Consider the following 14,206-nt stretch of genomic DNA (forward strand, 5'->3'; position numbering starts at 1 on the left):
CACAGGTGGCAGTTAAGAAAGGGATATTTAGTTTATCTCATGCAATTTGTCTTAAAATTTGAAATTCAAGAAGTGCAGGGCATATCATGAATAAATCTTTCTACACTTACCAAACCAGTTTAGGCAGAAACGGTGACAAATAAGAAGCTGCTTTCAGGATCTTAGCAACTCACCAAGTTGAAATGTAAAATACTATATGCTTCAGAGTCCATTCTTAATGTAATTTTGAGTAAAATATGTAGATCTGAGCACACATATTCACTCTGGACATTAAGTCTCTACCTTTCTGAGTCAGACAAATCTAAATCATAGATGATTCTCAATACTCTGAAATAACAGGAACCATACGAATAAAAATTATCACAGCTCAGTAAGCAAAAGTGTGCCCTTCCTGTGCTCAAAAAACCATTAGTATCTTTTCTGATGCGGTAACAAATAAATCACACAAATCGTTAGATATTTAAGTATACAGAACACTTCAAACTATGCCACACTTCTATCTCTCAAGGAATCCTATTCTGGTATTCATCTTAAGATGCTTCCCGCCTTTCACCTCAGACAGTTTGCTGAGACATAGTGGGTATCTGTGTTTATAACCAGTTAATACCTATCACAAGTTACTTCTGTAATTTATTTGTAATCGCTTTGAAAGATTTTCTTTCTCTTTGATTTTCTTGTTTAATTATGAGTCACTTTTAGGAGAAGAGATTTCCTTCACATATACATATATATGACATATTTTTTAATATTTCCTCTCCTTTTTAATTAATTACACACACACACACAGACATATATATATATAATATTCTAAGTTACTCACTAATGATCTTCCATATTTTCTTCTCTAGATCTTGGAATTCAGAAAATGTTGATATTTATTTCATGGATTTCCTAGAACTAACACAGAACATGACCTATAAATTAGTTAATCAATTTTCTTCAGTTAAAGCACATTTCATATTTGACTTTTCCCTTGATTTGATCTTTATTAAGCAGATGGATTTGGTGTGGTAACTTTGGATCAACATTCTACATCTTAATTTGTGAAGTAGGGAAACATTGTATTTTGGGTGCACCTGTAAGTGGTTACTACATTGTAAAAAAATCTATACTATATTCTTTTCTAACCAAACTGTAGGAAAATATGGTTTTCCCTAAATTCCACTTGTTGTTCATGGTTGGTCAATTTCAAGTGGGTATTATTCTAAACCTACCATGTAGCTTATTACTACTATTGATTATCCTACTTAAGCGAATCAAAGTATTGAAAAAATGTTATACTGGCTGTTATGTCAACACTTTTAATCTTCAGTAAATTTCCAAATCATTTCACAATACAATAATCATTTTTTTGTGATTGCCTTCCATCCTATTTACAGTCATGTACTGTGCTCATTAATGGGAGCCTATCAGCTGCTAATATGTGTTTTTTGGACTATGGGCAAGAAAAGTGAACAAGTTGCGTGCCACAGGTCCTCATGTCTGCTTTTTCCATAACAATGTTGAACATTTAAGTTAGCACCATAATACTTGAAAAGGTTTGAATGGAATGATTTGGAAGTGCACATCTGAAATTTATGGTCAAGATCATTTTCTAAAAATCATGGTGCATTTACGCAAATTATATTTGCATTCTCCTTAGTACTTTCCAATGAACGGTTGATAAAAATAAGCTTCTTAGCTCACATTCTTTCTGTAAGGCTTATTGTTCAATCTCTCCACCTTAAATTCTGATTTATATAATTTCTTTTTTCTATGTATGTATGTATGTATGTATGTATGTATGTATGTATGTATGTATCTATCTATCTATCTATCGATCTAACTGATATGTTAGTAAAGGTAGTATTATTTTTTAATTAAGCTCAACAGTAGCAAGAATTTTAGGGATTGTAGAAATTAACATTACAAACATTCTCTTACTCAGGGAAACAGGGTTTGTAAATTGCAGTATTTTTTCTTTCATCATTTAGCACATAAATATAGAATGGTAAAAGTCTAAATATGTCCTTGAAATAAATCATTTAACTAAAAAGGTTCTTTGTAATATGTACAGTATCAAATATCCAGGTACATTGTGGTCCAATGAATATTCATTCGTGAACAGTATAATGGAAAACAGCCAAAATATGTCCACCAACCATTTTTTAAGGTAGGAAGAAGGAAGAAATATCAGGTCATTGTTCTTATTGCCAATGAGGAATGCTTTAAATGTGTCTACATTTTACTTTTCAAGAGAAACTCGTCCCTGTATCATTAGAGACCAAGACAAGATAATGAAGTTTCTCTGCTTGTTCTGTTACCCTTTCTGATTATTCCTGAAAAAGTACATTATGGGCATTAAAGTGTGTGTGTGTGTGTTTGTGTGTGTGTGTGTGTGTGTGTGTGGTGCTTTTCATATTGATCTATGAATCAGTGTAATTCTACTGATATATTATTTCAGACAACTTTCCATTAAGTATGCATTTATGACATCCCTCACAATATTATCTGTGTTAAAATTTTTTCCTGAAAAAGTACATTATGGGCATTAAAGTGTGTGTGTGTGTTTGTGTGTGTGTGTGTGTGTGTGTGTGTGTGTGTGTGTGTGTGTGTGTGTGGTGCTTTTCATATTGATCTGTGAATCAGTGTAATTCTACTGATATATTATTTCAGACAACTTTCCATTAAGTATGCATTTGTGACATCCCTCACAATATTATCTGTGTTAAAACATTCTTTGCATAAATGCAGTAAAAACTAATATGATTTACTTGATATTTAATAAATGGCATCGTAAGTCTGGTTTTGTCATTGAAAAGTAATACAAGTTTCTTGAATACAGAATTATCTTCCAAGATTTCAGGTACAAAATTCACCAAGTACAACAACTAAAAGTAAGTTCATACCTCTTTTGTTTGATTGAATTTCCATGTCATGTCACATTATATTCATTGTGGAATGAAAAATCTAAGTAATTGACAATGATAGTGTCATATCTTTCGCCATGCATGTACTAAAATTGTTTGAAATGCCCTTGTATGGGAATACATGACATATGCTTATCCCAAATTTAATATTTAATTATGTTTCCCATAAAGGTATTTTTACGTTTGGAAATTTTTTTGTTATGGACATAGGTTATAGTAAACACATTGAAGTCAGAGTGAGACATTAAGTATTTTGGCCCACATGTCGGCTTGTTATCTCATGATTCCTGTGTATATAGGCTATTTAGCCTATATTTTAATATTTGCCTCACCATTTCAAATATTTTTCACCGTAGGAGGAAGGAGAGGAAAAACACAGTAATGCATTTGAATTTTACTACCGTTTTGGAGATTTGATCTCATATATATTTATTTTCTTTTATGACTTCTGTTTAACAACATAGCCATCTCTATAGGCACAATGCCACAATTTTAAGTATTTCCCTACAATAAAAGAACACTATTAAATTATAACTTGTCAGAAAAGCTAGACATGACTTCTTGGAAAATATAAAAATACTTCCTTCAATATATTTGGTTAATTACTCTAAACTTTTTAGGATCATTTATGTTATGTGAATTGTTTTTCCTCCTTTTGTTGTCTTTGCTGTTGTGGTGACTCTCATTTCAAGGGTAATAGGAAAATTCTCGTGTTTGTTCACAAATCATCTCACCAGTTTGCAACTTCATTATGCATGAAAATAAGTTCTTAATTTCTGAAGAAATGTATGCGTGCAATAAAATAAAAGGACAAAAATTAAGTCAAGACATAAAAGCTGTTATTGCTTACACTGCATTTTTGACAAAAGCTAAGTATTTGATTAGTTTGAAATATTGCACCTAATTCACTCTTCTAAGAAATGATTTATCCTATGTAGTAATAATGTTACTTACACATATATTCACCACTCAAAAGAATGCAACATGAATGTTACATGTGAGGTAAGTTTTGTTTGACACAGAAGCAATGTGTGAAACAGATGAGAGAGAGAGGGGAATGCCAATGTTTGTGTCACTTGATCAATCTGGACATTGTGTTTTAGTTTTCAGGAAAATTTAACACAATCTACATGGCTTCAAATGATTTAATGAAATTGGAGAAAATGGGAGTGTGGGTATGCTTATGCGTAATGTTACATTTTTAAGGAACTACAAGGAAATGACAATGTCTTACTACACCAAGTAAGTAAAAGTTATTTAAAGGGGAATTATAAACAGAGTCTAGAAATCTCTAGAGCCTCATTCAGTCCTACAATGGGCAGAATGTCTATCCATTCACCAAGAACTCTATAGCAAACATAATCAGATATACTGAATTCTTACATCTAAAATACTCACAGATTTTTCACTGTCATGCCTGGGAATTTTAACAAAGTAAATGTTTCTAGTAATTGCTTTTACAATTATTGTTTGTAAGCTTAAGTTCCTGTTCTTGTACAGAGAGCAGTAGAGACTAGCAAGCAGGTGTTATAGAATACTTGGGCCTATATTGTACATATATGGATGAATTACTTATTTCTAGTTGACAATTGGATATGGTAAGAGTACCTTAATTGAAACAAAAAATTAAAAAGAATATACTTACATAGTAGGGAAGTCACCATGATCATGATTGTATTTTATAAGGCAGGGTATATCCATTGCTCTCTTAATATAATGACTGTGTTCTTTTACCAATGAGAGAAATTCAGTAGTGTTGGAGAGTAGGAGACTGAGAGACTGATCCATTATTTATAACACAAAAGGCAAAAAAAATTGTGAATGTCAAATAATCAAGATTTTGTTAACAAGAATTTCTGAGCCGGGCGTGGTGGCGCACGCCTTTAATCCCAGCACTCGGGAGGCAGAGGCAGGCGGATTTCCGAGTTCGAGGCCAGCCTGGTCTACAAAGTGAGTTCCAGGACAGCCAGGGCTACACAGAGAAACCCTGTCTCGAAAAACCAAAAAAAAAAAAAAAAAAAAAAAAAAAAGAATTTCTGAGTAAATATTTTGAGCAAAGACCCATGTCTATCAAGCAATATTCAATATAAATTTGTATATGGAAAAGCCATCAATCCCTCTATCTACCTCTTAGTGTTCCATCTATGGTATCTCTGAGCAATGCCCATGTATACTTTGTTCTTGAATATAACCAAGGGTTTCTATACAAAACTCATTGTAAAGAAGTGTTTTTCTAAAACTGTGTTACCGTTGAGATTATTGTTATTAGCTGTCTCATACAAATTCAAAGTAGTCAGTCTTCAATATATATCCACACAACAAATATAAGCAGGGTAGCATATACACATATATATTTATATATAATTATATACAATTTAATTGCATTATATAAGTTACATATTTTATCAAAAGGATAATTATATATTCTAAGTGTTCCAGAGAGGTACATGGACAAACCTGATGAAAAATGAAAAAAATTATTCCTATAATTTTATTTAAATTGAGACTTTAATATTTTTATTTATTTATATGTAAATAAATATGCTCTGCTCAAATGTAAAAATCCACTTCATTCTTAAGAATTTTATAAGAAAACATTCTGTTCCACACAATTGTGTACTACAATTGTCTGCTATGGTGCATCAACAAAGAAAATGTTTGTAACTCTTGTAGTGCTACAAGTACCTGTGCTTATTTACTGGGACAAAGTAGCCTGATATGAGCACAAGGAATTTATTCAGGCCCTATTCAAAGGACCACATCAAGACTGAGGGTGTGATGTTATTAATGAGAGTAATAAGAATTTTTCAAACCTCATCAGAAATAGAATATAATGGCAATTTTCTCTATTTATACTGTTATATTTGCTAGGATAGTATGACATTTGAAAGTTTCTTGGGATATTCAAAGTTAGTGTCTATGACCAAATGTCTTTTGAGTTTGGCAACATTTGCAGTCCAGAAAGTATGAATCACAGATTCAAGACTGATGAAAACCTTTCCCTAGGATGCAAGTTTGTAACATATTTCCACATTATACTGTACACAACTGATACTATTTTAAATTTTTTATCTGTGAAGCAGAATTAGGAAGAGTGAGTTAATAAATGAAGTCATATGCACTTTGTGTAACTATTCATGTGTAACTATTCATAACTAAGAAGTGCCAAAGGCATATTATATCAGAAAATATGTGTTTGACATCCATAAAATCATCTTATATCATTCACTATAAACAGTATAGCTTCCTTCCAAACAGACCCATAGATAATTACTCCTTAAAGAAAAAAATTTCTGTCCATGTTCCAATGTACTCATTTTGTCCTACTCTTCACACGTTAATTCATATAACAAAATTTACTCACAGTAAAACCTAGAACATATTTGAAAATCTTGGAACATTCGGAGAGAAGCTCTTTAGCTTAGAATAGAAATAGTAGAATGGCAATGGTCTGGATTATTCTTATCTTATATATTTCAGTAGTAATCTAATATACTAACATAAAATTATATGTGGAATAATAACTGGTGATAAATATTATTTTTCTTTATATTTAGAAAACATGGGAAATGCCAACAGCACACATTTACTGCAGTTAGACCCAATTTTGCCAATTGCAAAAATATATTTTGTGTGTATTGAACTTTCAGGACTTCATCTTGAGACAAGTATTAGTGTGGATGCACTTCTCTACATTATTTCTGAACTGGCTAGTTTTGTGTCATCTTGACACAGCTGGACTTATCACCGAGAAAGGAGCTCCAGCTGGGGAAATGCCTCCCTGAGATACAGCTGTGGGTCATTTTTCTCAATTAGTGATCAAGGGGGGAGTTCTCCCTGTGGGTGGTGGCATCTCTGGTCTGGTAGTCTTGGTACTATAAGAGATCTGCAAGCCAGGGAAAGCAAGCCAGTAAGGAATACCCTACAATAAGGGACCTATTGTGACTGTCCTCCAAAAATCCTAACAAGCAGCTGGAAGAGTCAGATGCAGATATTTGCACCCAATTAATGGACAGAAGCAGCTGACCCCTGTTGTTGAATTAGAGAAGGTGAAAGACGCTCAGGAGAAGGTTTATCCTGTGAGGATCAGCAGTCTTAATTAATCTGGACATCTGAGATCTCTCAGACACTGGAACACCAAATAGACAGCACATACCATCTCATATGAGTTCTCCAACACACATACTGTATAGGACTTCCAGGTCTGTATTCATTCACAGGTGGATTCATAACCTCAAGACACTGAAGCAGTTTAGAGGACACTTGTGGTTGGGGATTGGATTGTCCATGTAAATAAATATATGGCATTCTTGGATGCTGAAAAAGCCTTTGTCAAAACACAATACCCCTTCACATTAAAGACTTAAATCAGAAATTCAAGGCATATATGTAAACATAAAGAAAGCAATATAGAGTAAGCCAAGAGCCAACATAACGTTAATGGACAGAAACTTGAAACAGTCCCTCTAAAATCAGGGACAAGAAAACACTGCCCCCTCTCTCTGTCTCAATGTAAGATTGTACTAGCTGTTCTAGCTAGAGCAATTACACGATAAAAAGTGATGAAGGAGATTCAAATTGGCAAGGAAGAATTAAAGGTAACATTATTCATGAATTATATGTTAATATACATAAATGACCATCAACATTCTACCATTGCACTCGTATGGCTGGCTATTTTAGAGAAGTGGCTAAACAAAAATTACCTCAAAATCAGTAGCCTTCTTTTATCAAATTGATAAAAAGGCCAAAAATGAAGGTAGGAAAACAATACACTTCACAAATAGGAACAAATATTATAAAATATCTTGTAACTTTATCCAAGCTGTTAATAGGTCCATTTGACAACAACTTTGTGTCACTGAAGAAAGTAATCTTATAAGGAGCATACCAAAAGAGGAAAGGATCTCCCATGCTCATATATTGATAGGACTATCATAGTGAAAGTATCCATCTTACCAAAATCAATTTACTGATAAAATGGAATCCTCATCAAAATTTCAAGGCATTTTTTTATAGACTTTGAAAGAGAACATCACCACTTCATGTGCAACAAAAAATTCTAGTATAGTGAAAACTATTCTGAACAATAAAAGAACTAAATACTAATATTAAAATTATTTCTATAACGAAGCAATTCCTGCGTTTGTGAGCTCCATCAATGAATGCTTCATCTCCTGCCATAATATTCTCCTTAGGAATTTGTTACCTTAAAAAATGGGACTGCACTCCTCGATTGCAGGTATGCACTCATCTGAAGAGAGATCAGGCTTTAGGAACAATGATTATTTGAAATGCCATGACTTCAAACTGACTTTGGGCTGCTAGAAAAGTACACAACTCTCCTATAACTATCCAGCAAGATAATGTCAACATCATTTAACTTAGAGCTGACTTCCAAGAATCCATCCTTGTATTCAGAAATTAAATGTGTTAAGTCTCAAACTTAGGAGAAATGGCCTATTTGTCTATAGTAAGGATGGCACTCTGATCCTTATTTATATAAAATAAAGTGGATGCTGGGCACTGTGGGCCTGGCTTTCAGAGATTTTCCAGCAAAGGGAAGTGAGTGTAAGCAGGGAGACAAAGTCTCTGCCACACCTTCCATGTAACTCAGTAACTCAGAGCCTCTCTGAACTGAGTCGGATCAGGCTGGGCTGAAAATCCAACAATCCAGTGAGACGTGCAGTGGGACCTCAGGTGGCTCTACAGGAGAAAAGATCTCTTTCCAAGTGTTACATACAGCTCTTGGAACAAAGGGCTCAGACAAAGGAATAATTCTCACATCTAGTTTGATGAAGGATCTTGACAACCAGGGGAGAAAATTGACGGCATATACACTATCTGAAAAGAGCTGAAGGGGGACCTCGACTTCTTGTAGGGCTAAATAGATGATATGCATTTCTTTATATTGGGGGGAGTGACTGGGTAGCTCTTTGAATCGGAGGAGCCTCCCTCTTTCCCTATTCAGTAAATATTGACGGTGCTTCTGCCATGGGACCTTTTGATAATATTTTGGGGGTAGCCATCGCAGCAGAGGGAGGGCAGAGGCCCACTTCTCTTCAGGATAATGGTTGCCAATTTGTCCTTGGAATCCTATTAAGTTGATAGCCAAGCAGGAGTGATTTTTGTTTAGCCACTGGATATCAGAGAGGGAGAAGGGGATGACAAGGTCGGGTTCTATTTGTAGGGTTTGCAGGGCTCCATCCCTCTAATTTAAAATTATTCTACTGATGGCATCTACCTCGTTTAAAATTTGGGGTTTGCCATCCATCATGGTGTGGAACCATTCCAGGACCCCCTGATGTTGGTAAAGGTGCCCGAAAAGCATAGGGGAGTGTTGGGAGCCATTAACAACTATATTGTCTTGATCTCTGAATTGGGCCTCCCCCGCCCCAGAGAAGAAAAGGGGATCAAAAGCGGGCCACAGATGCACAGCTCTGAGAACAACCACAGATTTTTCCAGCCCTAAGTCAGCGCCAGATGTCCTGACCACAAGATGTACCCTGACACCACCAAGTTCCTGCTTCCTGTGTAGTCCACAAAAAAAAAAAAAAAAAAAAAAAAAAAAAATTCAGCTGGCCCATCCCTCCTACTGAGAATACCTTCTCCTTTGCTTGTGCATTTCCATTGTCCCATTCCTCCTGCTGAGAAGTAATTCCCCTTTTACTTTTCAATTTAAGCCTTGAGCTTTGTTGAATATAGTGAGACCTTGATGCTAATCAGAGTGCTTCCCTTTGTCCTTCATAGCACTTATTTCTCATCTCTCACTCCCCCCATTTGGTTCTTAGGAGAAGGTCCCCTCGAGACCCTCGAATAACTGGAAATGCTTGATGGGTCAGGGGAGGAGTTAAAGATGAGGAGTGGTATAGGTTTTGTTGGGTAATACCTAGGAAGTTCCTTATCTTTTAGGGCTGCATTGACTGAATTTAGAACACGGACTGTCTCGGGGGACAGTATTCTCAGGGAGGACAGACTTTTTTCTCCTTTTAGGAGGTTTAAGAGGGGTTGAAGGGTGCTTATAGGAAGGGGGAGGTAGGGATAAGGCCAACTGAGGTTGCCCAGAAAGAACTGGAGGGAGGCAAGAGTTAATTTTTGAGAGAAGGAAATGGTGGGTTTGAGGTGACATATTGAAGTAAGGGAAATCTCTGTTCCTAAAAATGCAATGGTTGGAATAAGTTGGGTTTTGTGAGGGGCTGTTTTGAATACTAGGGCAGATAGGGAGGTTATTAGCTGCTCCTTAAGTTCAGATGGGGAGGTAGAAGAGTCTCCCCAAACTGAAATATCATCCATGTAATGATAGATATTGAGTCCTTAGTCTAAATAGGATATTAATGCAGTGAATACAGCCTCCTGACAAATGATTGGACTATTAGCCATTCCCTGCGGGAGAGCAGACCATTAAGGCATTCTTTTATGTCTATTGCTAACAGAGGAACATTAGCAGGGATGGCTGAGATGTGGGGTAGCTTTCTTTGTGGGGAGCCCCAGACTCGCATGGATTTATATACAGTTCTGGGGGTGATTGAAGGGTTGACATCAGGCATCTCTCATTGGTTTGGACTGAGACTTTGGGGAAACCTTATTTGCATGTAGGAAGGCTTGGTGCTGTTCCTACATGGCTAAAAGCTAGGCCTCTCCTATGGGGACTGTGTGGGTGGTAACTTGGAAAGGAGACAGAGGTCCAGGAGACAATGTCTAATGCATGACATCCCATGTAGGTGAATTATCACCACCGGTTCCAAGGGTTTAAGTTCTAGCCTCAACTGGAAACCAAGCTGTCTGTGTTTAGCCCATTGCCCCACAGATCACCAGTTATTCATAAACACTGTTACATTTGTTACCCTGTAACAGCTACAGAATCCTTAATCCTTAATCCTCAGCACTTTTTGTGGCACATACAACCCTAAACTGTTCTAGTCCCTAAGTTTCACTTTCCTTTCTTCAGACTCTAATCTGTATATAATCCCACACATCATGTTCTTGTGGTCTCTTGGACACATGGCTTCCTGGCTTGCTCCTGGCCTCTTGGCATCTGTTTGTTTTCTCTTCCACTTTCTCCTTCCCTATATCACTGTGTTCAGTCTGTGTGGTTCCAAATGCATTTAGTTCTTTTATTTCTAATCTCTTGAATAAACCTTCACATCAACCATGCATAGGAACTACATACTTCCTCACCCACCCTTCTTTCAACATGGTTTACTTCAGATATATGCTGTGAAAAGAGAACAAAACATCAAAAGATCCATAATTGGAACAATTTTTGATAATCACAAAGCATGTCTATTTAAAAATACAAAGAGCAACTTGTTTAAAATAGCCAGGATATCTGCTATGTCCCCTCCATGGTACATCTTCTAGTTCACATCTCTACCTGCAATTCCAGCATGGCACTACCAAGCTCCTGGTCCAGAGCTTGCTTGCAGCTCTGGAAGTCTGCTGCCATCCAGGAGAGTAGGACTCATGGCCATATTGTAACATAATTTTCAATGTTCAATTACATTAGTGGAGAGGAGGTCTTTAATTGGACAGGGAAAAGGGAGGCAGAGCTAAGACTTATTTTGTTTTGGGGGGTTTTTTGTTGTTGTTTGTTTGTTTGTTTGTTTTTTGCTTTTTATCCCCAGATGTGCTAAAATGTTTTTATTTTATTTTTTTATTAGATATTTTTTTTATTTACATTTCAAATGCTATCACAAATGTTCCCTGTACCCTCCTCTGACCTGCTCCCCTACCCACCCACTCCCACCTCTCGGCCCTGGCCTTGCTCTGTACTGGTGCATATAAAGTTTGCAATACCAAGGGCCTATCTACCCAGTGATGGCTGACTAGGCCATCTTCTGATACACATGCAGCTAGAGACACAAGCTGTGCGGGTATTGGTTAGTTCATATTGTTGTTCAACCTATAGGGTTGCAGACCCCTTAAGCTCCTTTGGTGCTTACTCTAGCTTCTCCATTGGGGGCCCTGTGTTCCAACTTATAGATAACTATGAGCATCCACTTCTGTATTTGCCAGGCACTGGCAAAGCCTCACACGAGACAGCAATATCAGGGTCCCTTCAGCAATAATTTGCTCTCATATACAATAGTGTATGTGTTTGGTGGCTGATTATGGGATGGTTCCCCATGTGGGGTAGTCTCTGGATAGTCCATCCTTTCATCTTAGCTCCAAACTTTGTCTCTGTAACTCCTTCCATGGGTATTTTGTTCCCTATTCTAAAGAGGGTTGAAGTATCCACAAATTGGTCTTACCTCTTCTTGATTTTTTTGTGATTTTCAAATTGTATCTTGGGTATTCTAAGTTTCTGGGCTAATATCCACTTATCAGTGAGTGCATATCATGTGTGTTCTTTTGTGATTGGGTTACATCACTAAGGATGATATCCTTAAGATACATCCATATGTCCATGAATTTCATAAATTCACTGTTTTTAATAGCTGAGTAGTACTCCATAAGTGAGTAACTGGGTAGTGATAAAAGGGAGTCACATGAGTTCAACTGCTAGAGTTAAAATATAGACTGCTAGCAGAGCTAAGGAAACAGGCTGTGGGATTAAATTGTGAATTTAAAATTAAGATTCTTTGCTTTTAGGATAAATTTATATTCAGATTCTGCCTGAATCACATAGGAAATATCACCTACATTTCAGAATTAGATAGGGAATATTAGTCACGGACTCCAGTGTAGAGAGTGCAGTGATAATCATTGCCTGCTTTGAATAGGAATTAATTATCAATGCCTGTGGCTCCAGGTACTGAGTTCAATAGACAGATATTATACAGGTATTAATACAATGTCTGGCTCTGGCCAAGAGCCAAATGGAAAGATGGGATAGATGTTTAAGGAGCCACAGAAAGCTCATATTCTGATAACATGGGCTCAACGGGAATCTTGAGTGTGTTTTCCTGCTTCTCAAGATAGGAAATGCCTAGTATAGGGACCTACCATATATTATTTTACTTCATTTGTTTGGATTGTTTTGATTTTCAAACTGGGTATAATTTTATGTTTTGTGTTTATATTATTCCTGTGAGAGAGAGGTCTAAATAAAGGATTTTCTGATTACTGGCTCAAGGATCTGCTGATTTGGGGAAAATATTTTTTCTCTATGTCTATGGTCAAAGTGATTTACACTTTCCAGAGTTACATGAATAAAATATAATGAAAAGAGACTTCCAGAGGACTAGATCACAGAAAATCAAACAAAATATATGTCTTGATGATACTAAAATTTAGTTTTGTGATTTATATATTGCATAATATGCAGCCCTGGGGGATATTCTATTCAGACCTGCTTGAACTCCTGATGTCCTGGACTTCAGTCAGATCCACTCGAGACATGGAGATCAGAGAGTATCAATCCTATTTTCTCTAACATTCCCCTCCCCTTCATGATTTCTCAATGCCCATATTCAGCTTGAAGAATATATGAAGAGCCATCTAGCCAGTTCCCTGGGCTTTGGGGCTGGAGATGGTTATTAACAGGCTATCTTTCTAGGGAATATAGGAATGATCATACTGGAACAGAGTGGCATAGCTAGAATTGATTGCATTGTCAGGACCTCATTTGGTAGAAATCTCCTTGTTACTAAGCTAAAGTCATAATTTCTTTTTTTTCATTGATTTACTTAATTAGGTATTTTCTTCATTTACATTTTGAATGCTATCCTAAAAGTCCCCTAGATCCTCCCCACCACACTCCCCTACCCACACTCTCCTACTTCTTGGCCCTGACATTCCCCCGTACTGAGGCATATAAAGTATGCAAGACCAAGAGTCCTCTCTTCCTAGTGATGGCTGACTAGGCCATCTTCTGATACATATGCATCTAGAGACACGAGCTCCGGGGGTACTGGTTAGTTGATATTGTTCATAACCTATAGGGTTGCAGACCCCTTTATCTCCTTGGGTATAAAGTCATAATTTATTAGATTGTACATAGTTTTTTTTAGATGCAAAATCAAGGGTTTCATTGGTATAAATTTCTTCTACTTTTACAAAATTTTATAACTACAAGGATTAGAACTATTACATTTATAACTGTTTTTTTAATATGATCTGAAGGATTTTCCCTGTCCAATTGCTTTATTGCAGAGAAGGTCTGTGATTGGACTGGGAAAAGGGAGGCAGAGCTAGGTGTTGAAGAGACATGGATCATTTAAGGGTAGGAGGAAAAGTAAGATGGCTGTGGACATGAACCCACGTGGCATTTACCAGCCACAAGTAGCTATGATTTCACAAGGTTAGAAATACTGGGGTAAAGTTTTTTTATCATTACTAATTAGCTCTGATATTAT

Source organism: Mus caroli, unplaced genomic scaffold (genome assembly GCF_978045245.1).
Source record: "Mus caroli unplaced genomic scaffold, Mus_caroli_1 scaffold_22, whole genome shotgun sequence".
NCBI lineage: Eukaryota > Metazoa > Chordata > Mammalia > Rodentia > Muridae > Mus > Mus caroli.